Source organism: Mus pahari, chromosome 20 (genome assembly GCF_900095145.1).
Source record: "Mus pahari chromosome 20, PAHARI_EIJ_v1.1, whole genome shotgun sequence".
NCBI lineage: Eukaryota > Metazoa > Chordata > Mammalia > Rodentia > Muridae > Mus > Mus pahari.
This window is the reverse complement of record NC_034609.1, coordinates 34,318,882-34,327,340: the sequence shown is the minus strand read 5'-3', so window position 1 is coordinate 34,327,340 and position 8,459 is coordinate 34,318,882. Positions and strand designations below refer to the sequence as shown.

Genomic DNA, 8,459 nt, shown 5'->3' with positions numbered 1-8,459 from the left:
CTCTCTCTCTCTCTCTCTCTCTCTCTCTCTCTCACACACACACACACACACACACACACAGACACAGACACAGACACACACAGACACACACACACACACACAGCCCCCGCCCATGGTCTCAGAGGACAGAGCCAGCAGTAAAAGAGATGCCCATCAACAAAAGGGTAGACAAAAGAAAAGGCTCTCTCCCCCAACCATCCATGGATAGCATCATTTTGCCTAACTCCCAGCCTCAGAGAACTGTACCTTCATTAATTAGCCTGAGAATAAACAAGGAAAACCGTTAATTTCCCCTGGGTCCGATGGCAAGGGCTAACACACTCCATTTAGGAAGCCTTGTCCAGCTACGTGTAGTTAGTGACTTTCGGACAAAATGGAGGGGACATTGGTCTAGGGAGGATCCAAGGTCTGAGAATAATGGTTTCCCCCACACGATGCTCTCAGGGAACTTGTAGTGCCCACAGGAAGCTAGCAGAAACTTGTCCCTGATGTCTCAGGTGTGGACTGTACAGGCAACATTTCTGATTGGTTCAGTGAACCATGAACAATCTATCCTGCTCTGATATACAGGGAAAACAGGTCAAGAGACGAGGTTTCTGGTCTCAGAACAACCACCAACCAGCCCCCTGGGCAGTTGCCTTCATCTGTGTATTAGGGACAACCCCTAGAGTCCCGTCCTGGGAGTCCCAGCAGCCTGAGGCTCCATGCTGTCCCTAGCACACAGCGGGGAGAAGAGCCCACACTGGCTGGAGGGAAAGGAGTTTAAATCCCTGCTCAGGGCATCTCTAAACCATCGCTTTAAATCCAGCCAGCCAGAGTAAGCTCTGACGTGACCCCCGGGTCTGGCAGCCCTAACCTCCCCCCCCCCCCCACTTCCTTATTAAAGGCTTCAGCCAGACATTCTAGGATTCTCTGCTGTGGCAGCTGCAGGCAGTCTTGGGATCTGTGTTAAAAAGACAGCAGTCAGGACAGAAGCCTGCAACCCCAGGAAGAAGCAGAAGGACCATGAGGAGCTGGGTGGGGGCTGTTCGGTAGTGAATCCGAGGTCAGCTAAGGCTACAAGAAATCTGAGACTCTGCCTCAAAGTAGAAACAAAAGCAAAAACAAAACAAAACAAAAACCCAGCAAGATGATTCAGTGGGCAAACCGCCTGTACAAGTTTAAACAGCCTTCGTTCATTCCCCAGAACACACTTAAAAAGAGAAAATCGTCTCTACAAAGTTGTGTGCTTCTGATCTCACGTGACCCCAACCCATCCCACAGACACAAACGAGAATTAAAGGAGGGATGAGCAACAAGAGAAATGGCCCAGTGGTGAACAGTACGGGATGCTTTTCTAGAAAGCCTGGACCCAGCTGCCACCAGTCACAGGGCGGCTCACAATCATCTGTAACTCCATTTCTAGGGGATCCTTTACCCACGTCTGGCCTCCTGGGGCACCTGGCATGCACATGACATACAGATAAACACGTAGACGAAACATTCATATGCATAAAATTAAAATAAATACATCTTTTAAGAGAGAACAGGAGGGCTGGTGAGATGGCTCAGTGGGTAAGAGCACCCGACTGCTCTTCCAAAGGTCCAGAGTTCAAATCCCAGCAACCACATGGTGGCTCANAACCATCNNTAACAAGATCTGACGCCCGCTTCTGGAGTGTCTGAAGACAGCTACAGTGTACTTACATATAATAAATAAAGAAATCTTAAAGAGAGAGAGAGAGAGAGAGAGAACAGGAAAGGAGCTGGAGAGATGGCTCAGCGGTTAAGAGCACTGACTGGTTGGGCATGGTGGCGCACGCCTTTAATCCCAGCGCTTGGGAGGCAGAGGCAGGAGGATTTCTGAGTTCCAGGACAGCCTGGTCTACAAAGTGAGAAAAAAAAGAGCATTGACTGCTCTTCTGAAGGTCCTGAGTTCAAATCCCAGCAACCACATGGTGGCTCACAACTATCTATAATGAGATCTGATGCCCTCTTCTGGGGTGGCTGAAGAAAGCTACAGTGTACTTATATATATAATAAATAAATATTTTTTAAAAAGAGAACAGGAAAGAACAGGCCCCTGCCCCCTCAGTTTGTGATAGCTCAAATTTCTTCAGTGAAGCTAAACCCCAGAGCCATTGGGGACCAGTATTAGCAGGATATGATGGGGAAAACATTATTCTAGATCAGGAAAATGATGCTTATAGATGTGAAAGTACCTGCTTACGGCCATGACCTTATGAGTGGTGGTGAGCTTTGAGACCTGACCTCGCTCAATGCCTGAGAGGAGATGGAGTGACAGGCACAGAACAGACAGGCTAGAAGCAGCTGGTGAGCCGCTGCAGCTGCACAAGGTTCAGGGAGGAAGTAAAAGAACGGCAGAGGTACTGAGATAGCTCAGAAGGAACAGGTTCTTCCTGCCACACCTACTGACTCAAATTCAATCCCTGAGACCCACACAGAAGAAGATGAGAACCAACTCCCTAGCCTGGCATGATGGCTTAGACCTTTAATCCCAGCACTCAGGAGGCAGAGGAAGGCAGATCTTTGTGAGTCAGAGGCCAGCCTGGTCTACAAAGCAATTTCCAGGACAGCCAGGGCTCTGTTACAAAGAGAAACCCTGCCTCACAAACAAAAAAAAAAAAAAACAAAACAAAATGATTTCCTTAAGGTTTTCTCTGATGTCCAAAATATACATACACAAATAATTAAATAAATACCTATTTTTTTGAAGCTTCAAGCCAGGCAGGTACATGCCTATAATCCTAGCACTTGGAACATAAAGGCAAGAGAATCATCTGAGTTTAAAGTCATTGTAGTAGCTTGAGTAAGAATGGCCAACACATCATATAGGTGAATGCTTAGTCGCCAGGGAGTAGCACAATTTGAAAGGATTAGAAAGTGTCTTAGTTAAGGTTTTACTGCTGTGAACAGACACCATGACCAAGACAAGTCTTATAAAGGACAACATTTCATTGGGGCTGGCTTACAGGTTCAGAGGTTCAGTCCATTATCATCCAGGTGGGAGCACGGCAGCATCTAGGTAGACATGATGCAGGCAGAGCTGAAAGTTCTACATCTTCCTCTGAAGGCTGCTAGCAGAGTACCGGCTTTCAGGCAGCTAGGATGAGGGTCTTAAAGCCCACGCCCACAGTGACACACATACTCCAACAAGGCCACACCTTCTAAAATGCTATTCCCTTGCTGAGCATCTACGAACCATCACGGAAGGGTTAGGAGTTGCCTTGGTGGAGACATGTGCCACTGGAGGTGGACTTTGAGGTTTTAAAAGTCCATGCCATGCTCAGGGTCTCTCTCTTGGCCTGTGGGTCATGATATAGCTCTCAGTTACTACCCCGGCGCCATGCATACTGCTATGCTCCCAGCTATACTCCCCACCATGATGGTAATTGACTAAACTCCTGAAACTGGAAACACCACCACCATGTTGCATGATGAGAGAGAGCGGGACGAGGACATGCACGGACCAGGGTGAACCAGGGAAAGACCCGAATGGCATTTGTCAGGGTAGTCGCAGCCTAGTCGGTTTAGAATAGATCAGAACCTGCCCAGCTATTAGTGCTTGCAGCCAGGTCTCTGTGTCTTTATCCAGGAGCTAAGATGAGCTGGAGTAGACATAGAAATGCCCTGCACATATCTAGGAGCAAAAGGGGTGTAAGAACCCCGCCCCAAGAAATACTTTTACATTATAGTCCCAACACTTATGAGTCAGGAGGATTCGAACTTCACCGTCATTCTCAGCTAAACAGTAAAATGGATGCCAGCCTGGGATACGTGAGACCATGCTCCAAAGAACAACAACAACAACAAAAAACCCCCAACGCCTCCCTCATATGCCTCATCCAAGGCCCTGAAACTGACTTCCATGGAGACCCCAGTACCACTGGCTCCAATGAGCTTCTTCAAATGTTCCCCCGGGATCCTTTCGCACATTACCCATCAAAAGACACTTTGGCTAAACAGGCTGAAAAGGGAGAAGCCAACCCATTGTATCTTCCAGGTGTCCCTTTTGCCTTATCTACACCCAAAGTGTAAGGAAAATAACTGAAGTCTGTAGAGTCCTGCCTGCTCCCAGCTGTGGTGTCTTAAATAGGTATGGCCCTCATAGACTCATGTGTTCTAATGCTTGGCCCAGGGTGTGGCACTATTAGGAGGTGTGGATTTGTTGGAGTAGGTAGGGTCTTGTTAGAGGAAGTGTGCCACTGCGTGTAGGCTGGTGGCTGAAGGAATACGGAGCTTCAGCCAAGGACGTGAGGGGTTTTGTTTTTTTTTTGTTTTTGTTTTTGTTTTTTTGAAGCAGGAACTCCTCTGTGACCATGAAAGTGGGTGCTGGGCAGAGGCTGGCAGAGATGTCCCTGCCTCCTAGGGACTCAAATCAGTGCCAGGTCACCTGATATTATTGGACTGCCTTGTTAGGGACAGGAAGAAAAAAAAAAGCCCTAGTTCAGCAATGTGTCTAGGGAAGAGCGGAGTAGATATGGGCATAAGGTCCTGCTTTAGAACCCCAGTGTCCACCCCGATCCAGACACGAACTCTCACCCCCGAGGTCATCCAGTGCTGGCCCCAACTGGTCTCATTTCCAGTTGTGAATGCCTCATGCTATCCTGGGTATTCTAAATGAGATCCCTCTACTTGACAGCTACCCAATCACCCACAAAACGTCCATGAATATCCTCATGTAAAATGTAAGAAATGGGGGTTTGAGGTGTGGTGGCTCATGCCTATTGTCCCAGCACTTGAAAAGCAAAGAGAAGAGAATCATGAATTCAAGGCCACCATGGGCTACACGGACAGTATCCATTTAGCCTGGACTCCATAAAGAGTCCATAGGGCCTCGCTGAGCGGTGGTAGCGCACGCCTTTAATCCCGGCACTCGGGAGGCAGAGGCGGGCGGATCTCTGACTGTGAAGCCAGGCTGGTCTACAGATTGAGTTCCAGGACATTGCCAAAGCTATATGGAGAAACACTGTCTCAACAAACCGAGAGAGAGAGGCACAGAGAGAGAGAGAGAGAGAGAGAGAGAGAGAGAGAGAGAGAGACAGAGACAGAGACAGAGACAGAGACAGAGACAGAGACAGAGAGAAAGACTAAAAAACAAAGACAGGTGTGATGGCTCACACTTTATCCCAGCACATAGGAGGCAGGATCTCTCTGAGTTTGAAGCCACTGCTAGATCCTGTCTAAAAAAAGTAATCTCAGGCTGGAGAGATGGCTCAGTGGTTAAGAGTGCCGACTGCCCTTCCAAAGGTCCTGAGTTCAAATCCCAGCAACCACATGGTGGCTCACAACCATCCGTAACGAAATCTGATGCCTCTTCTGGAGTGTCTGAAGACAGCTACAGTGTACTTACATATAATAAATAAATAAATGTTTTTTAAAAAAAAGTAATCTCTAAAAACCCACTTTGTCTTTCCTCTTCCTCCTAGGAAACCACAGCTTCTCCAAGGAGTCTATGCCATGGGCTTCAACCGCCCCTCCAAGATCCAGGAGAATGCTTTGCCCATGATGCTTGCTGAGCCATGAGTACAGACCCAGCGGCACCGCTTCATCGTTGGTTTAGCTAAGTGTTACACAAATGGCTTTCATTGTTGCTGGGCACAAAATGGGCTGTCTGGGGCATCCTGCTTCCTCAGGAAAAGAGCTCCGGAGGTGCAGGGAGAATCGAGGGGACTTGGATGCAGTCTTTTTCTTCCCCCCTCAACGGTAAAAACTGATGCTTTCTGGGTTCTAGAAATGACTTTGGAGTTAGGGTGGAGGTTCATACCTGTGACCCCAACCGTGAAAGAGTTCAAGGCCAGACAGGGCTACAAGACAGTAAGCACACTGGGCCAGAAAATGGCTGAACAGGTAAAGGTGCTCGTACCAAGCCTGGCCATTGGAGTTGAGGGACTAGACCACATGGCAGACTTTGAGAACCAACGTCCCACAAGTTGTTCTCAGACCTCCACCAGTGGGTGTGTACCCCATCCCACATACAAGTAAACAAGCGGGGGGGGGAGTTTTAACTGTATACTTCAAATGGGTGAATTACATATGGGGGCGGGGAGGAGTACCCATTCTCCCAACCAAAGACAGTGTCTCACTCTGCAGCCCTGACTAGCCTTCCTCTTGCTTCAGCACCTCAAACGCTGGGATTCTGCACATGCACCTCCGGGCCAAACTGTTTCACTGCTATGGCTTTAAAAGAGGTTCGAGACCACAAATTTTGTAAATTGGGGGTAGGGGGCACCATGCAATAATAATAATTTCCATAAGACCTAACCAATTTCAGAGAAAGTAGCACCCAGGAGGCTGAGGCAGGAGGTCAGGCGTTGGAAGAGTTGGATGGCCCTGCTTCCTCACTTCCCCCAGCTTTTTATAGCCAGGAAACCCACGGCTAGAGGAGGCTCCCACAGAACAAATTAAAAATGAATGCCCAGGGGAGGCTTGCAGCAGCACAGTGGTAAACGCAGCAAAGGATGCTGGGAAGGGGAACGTACCGTAGGCTACAGTGTCTTTAGAGCCCATCTCGGCCAGATCCCAGGAGACCTGGCACGGAAATAACCCTAATGAAACTCGGCCTGGTGGAGCCTCCGATCAGCACAGCTGAACACAACCTGCAACCTTCTTGGCAGGCACAGACTAGGAAAGTCAAAAAAAGGCGTGAAGGATCGGGGAGGAGGAGCAGAGCTCTCTCCCTCCGTCCATTCCTGCACTGCCTAAGGCTGTGTATCCTAAAGCGTCCTCCCTAAGATAGCCAATCACAGGCTATGGCTGAAACGTCAGGATGCCTTATGAACCCCAGGCACATCTCCGGCTTCTTATTTTACTGTCCCTGATCAAGAATTCCAGGACTAGCTGACCAGGTCAGCCAGACAAAAGTGAATACTTAGTCGGGCGTGGTGGTGCAAGCCTTTAATCCCAGCACTCGGGAGGCAGAGGCAGGCGGATTTCTGAGTTCGTGGCCATACTGGTCTACAGAGTGAGTTCCAGGACAGCCAGGGCTACACAGAGAAACCCTGTCTCGAAAAAAAAAAAAAAAAAAAAAAAAAAGTGAATACTTTAAGACCACTGCTTCTTTCATGAACCTTTTAAACAGGCTTTTTCTACCAACTGGGGCATCCCACCAAAAGCTCTCTTTTCTGTCGATGCCTGCCAACTGTTAGGTGCCAACTCCTGCCTTCCAGGTGAGACAACAGCCAAAACTTAACCAAAGATCACCTGGGGACTCCATCATTGCCTTGAGTCAGAGACCCAGAGCCCTCCCCAAGCTGGCTCAGTGTTTGATGGTAAAAAGGATCACTATTACCCATGAAAACGCGGGTAGAGTCAACTCCACAAAGTTGTCCTCTGGCTTCCACTTAAAAGGTCCTTAAAAGTCTTGTTTTGGGGGCTGGTGAGATGGCTCAGCAGGTAAGAGCACCCGACTGCTCTTCCAAAGGTGCAGAGTTCAAATCCCAGCAACCACATGGTGGCTCACAACCATCCTTAACAAGATCTGATTCCCTCTTCTGGAGTGTCTGAAGACAGCTACAGTGTACATATAATAAATAAATCTTAAAAAAAAAAAAGTTTTGTTTTGTTTTGTTTTCTTGGAGATGGAGAGATGGCTCAGTCATTAAGAGCACTGGCTTCTTTTCCAAAGGACCTAGGTTCTATCCCCAGCACCTACATGGTGGCTTACAACCGTCTATAACTCCAGTCCCAGACAATCTGAAGCCCTCTTCTGGTCTCCCTGGGCACAGTTCACATATGGCTCACACAGACACACATGCAGGCAACCACACACATGAAATGAGGACAGCTTTTTAAGGCATCCATTCTTTTAGAAGATGTGGGTCCTAGGGATCGAACTTGGGTCCTTAGGATTAAGGGCAAGTGCTTTAACCCTCTGAGCCACCTTGCTGGTCCACACTGTTGTAACTTACACTTATGTATCTGTGTGCTGTAGCACAGATGTAAAAGACAGAGAACTTACAACCAGTTTGACTTCCTCTCCCACTATGTGGGTCCTGAAGATGAAATCCAGGTAGGTCATCAAAATTTGACAGTAAACACTTGTACCTGCTGACCCATCTCACTGTACCTGCTCTGTTTATTTTGTCTGTGTGAGGGTTTTGCCTGCATGTATTTGTTCATATGTTATTATCTTACTTTGCGTTTTCTTCTCTACTGTTTTTAGTTTTGTTTGTGTGTTTGTTTTTTTCCTTTTCTTCTTTTCTCGGTTTTCAGGGAACTGACATATTACCCTCTACCCTTATCCACTCTTTCCTTCCTTGGTTTAAAGATTAAATTCCTCTTCTTATAATAAGTATCTTAAATTGTTATCATGCCTGCATTTTCCGATTGAAACCTGGGTTTGAAAATGACAGACACCTGGTCTAACTTAATAATTAAATTCCCTGTCTTTTTTCACTCCCTGTCTCACTGGCACTCTCTCTGTCTCTCTTTGAAATTATAAATCTTTTTTTTTTTTT

The 8,459-nt window shown here is 47.5% G+C and overlaps 1 protein-coding gene across 1 annotated transcript in view; it reads right to left on the bottom strand.

Moving 5' to 3' along the window:
* St3gal2 (ST3 beta-galactoside alpha-2,3-sialyltransferase 2) overlaps window positions 1-8,459 on the bottom strand; it is a 54,312-nt gene that overhangs the window by 17,836 nt on the left and 28,017 nt on the right. The window lies entirely within an intron of this gene.